This window comes from Triticum aestivum, chromosome 5B, assembly GCF_018294505.1.
Source record: "Triticum aestivum cultivar Chinese Spring chromosome 5B, IWGSC CS RefSeq v2.1, whole genome shotgun sequence".
NCBI lineage: Eukaryota > Viridiplantae > Streptophyta > Magnoliopsida > Poales > Poaceae > Triticum > Triticum aestivum.
The window spans coordinates 551,710,249-551,712,898 of NC_057807.1; the positions used below are offsets into that span (position 1 = coordinate 551,710,249).

The 2,650-nt window shown below is 43.8% G+C and overlaps 1 long non-coding RNA gene across 1 annotated transcript; it reads left to right on the top strand.

Moving 5' to 3' along the window:
- Window positions 1-258: 258 nt before the first annotated feature.
- On the top strand, window positions 259-2,298 carry LOC123116887 (uncharacterized). Its single transcript, XR_006457227.1, has 3 exons — window positions 259-415; window positions 821-928; window positions 1,350-2,298. It is a non-coding gene; the product is annotated as an uncharacterized lncRNA (long non-coding RNA).
- The last annotated feature ends 352 nt before the right edge of the window (window positions 2,299-2,650 follow it).

Below are 2,650 nucleotides of genomic sequence, written 5' to 3' on the forward strand. Positions count from 1 at the left end.
CCGATTTTTGCATTTTTTGTGGCGAAGAGAACACATGCTGGCTTGTTGAGAGTGAAACTTTCAAGGAATCTCTACTACCTAAAAGAAACGGAGCGTTCCGTTTCCCCTCATACGTCGTCGAACCCTTCGTCGATCCCCCTTCCAACGAGAGCGCCGGTTTCTCGATTTTTCTCGCTAAAAAAAATCCGAAACAACGAGCGCATGTCAGCCCACTTTACTCTCCCGTCCTGGCCCAATCTTTCCCCCACCCCTTGCGACGTGAGAATACCCTAGCGGCTAGCGCTACCCTCGACCGCCGCCACCACGTAGACATCGCCCACCTCCTCCCCTACCGCCGTGCTATCCAAGGAGGAGGATCGTCTGACGATCCAGCCATGGTCACCCAAAATCTTGCTGGGTGACTCCGCCAGAAGAGGTATTCTACATACGCTGAGATGGAGATGCCCACCTTCTCCCCCTCCTCCCCCTACCTTCGCGTGATCTGACACCAACGAGGATGGCCTCCTATGATCCAGCCGCAGTTGTCGTAGAATCTCAACGGGTCGAATCCACCCGGCCTCATCCCAGCCGCCATCGGTAGAGGTTATTTTCCGTAGGCCAGGGTGAGATTCTGTGTCCGATGGTGCGTATTTCGGTTGGTTCCATGAGCACCTCGTTCCCGGCCGTGCAACCTTCGTTGATTCAGAAAGACGGGGGTTGTCTGTTTAGCTAATTCAATCTGTCATTAATCATGCTAATTCTTGTTATATTCAGTTATATTGGAAATATTGGAAATAACATGAACATGCTTCTCCTTTTTTTTAATCACAATACTTCTTAGTGGAGAGCTGGGGTGTTCGCGGCTGTATGGAAGCAGAGCTCCGCTGTCGGCGGCAGCACGGCCGGCTGATTTGTGACTGGTCGGAGGGTGGGCTTCAGATACCTACGGGTAGGTAACAAACTATCTTGGTCGCAAAAGAGCAAGTTCACATGTGATAAACTATGTTCTTGATTTCTGTGTTTATTTTCTACCACAAGTTCTCAGGGCACTGTTTGGCATTTACAGTACACAGACAAAAGAACAAGAGTAAGCATTTACAGTACCCAGACAAAAGAACAAGAGTAGTTAGAGTACCCAGGGATTTAGGGTTCACTCGGATCCAAAGCCATTGAAGGGCCTTGGCTCTGTTCCTTCCTCGCGAGAATTGCTCTTTCCATGAACTATGGGTGTATGTTATCTTGGTCGAAAAGCTGAACATGTTTTACCTTGTCATTTGTAGTATTTGGTCATCTTTTGCACTTGCTCCATAATTTTTTTTATCTTGTACAGTACACATAGCCCAATTATAATTTGCGCCATCTGTTTGTAGTGATTGCGAGGGGACAAATGCGCTGCACTTATGTCAGTAATCAGGGTATGCCCGTATCTGTTAATTATTTAGCAAGTTCTTGTTCTTTCCATAGGTTTGCTGAACATTCCAATGGTCGCCTTGAGCATGCTAAAATGCTTTTGAGTGCCTCTTAGTCACAAATCAAGTCACACACCACATCTCGTTTTTTTTGTTTTGGTAATTTAAAATAACTTGTTTTCAATGTTCTTTTATTGTTCTCAAATTTTCAAAAGTTCAGAGCCTCTACTGCTAATCCACATCTACTCCAGACTCTAGACTTATACCATCCGTCAGTTGATCGACACGTCGGCCATGGAAGCTTTATTCGTGCCCCCTTTTGCGCACATGGCTTGTCTCAGCCATTATTCCCTCCCTGCATAACACGTCTCCTCTCCTCTCCTCTCGCACTGCACTCATTCCATCCATGGAAGCTTTTCTACTCAGCGAAAATGCATACCGCCAGCCACGGCCCTAAGGTTAAAAATGGTCAAATGATTCAACTTGTTCACAGCATTAGTAGTAATCTTGACAAGCATAGTATTCCTGACCTTCTATTTTCTTGATGTTTCCTACTGTTTGACCCATCTGCAGGTTTTTACAGTCCAGGTGTTACTGGTTCACTTGCTACAGCTACAACATATACTCTTTGCTGTTATTGTCACTGAATCCACTAAGACATGGCTGGAGCATGCTAATCCCAATCGAAGAGGTCATGCTGGTGAGAATTTTGGTGGCACTTAGCTTTGGCACTGTGATGTACCTAATAATGTAGACTCATTGGTGGCTAGCGATTAAGTGCTTTGGAGCATCATTTTCTCACTCTCAGTTTGTTTGCTATCTGGATGCGAATCCTAGGTGTAGTTCTTGGTGTCCAAGCCTTCTTTGTTTTGTTCATTAATTGCAACTATATACAGGGTATTCTCTTCTAACAAACTCAGATGCAACTCTTCGAAAATTCTCATGTAGTAATATTTTTATTCTGTTTGATTCAGTGGTTTTGAATTGGTTGCAGAAATTTGCCAATTCGTTAAATCTTGCTATGATCATGTATAAATTATGTAGATATTCATACAAACCAAAATCCCTTGATATTACAGGCTGAGAAGAATCTGAATCCCAGTAAATTCCATACCACCAATTCAGTTAAATCTAGCCATGATCCAACTCTTCATCAACTAACTCAACTGGCATGATAGAAGTTACAACCATAATATTTATAACTACCAGGTTGTCTTTTAAAGTTTTAATACTTAACTAAACTATCAACTTGGTCATCTGAC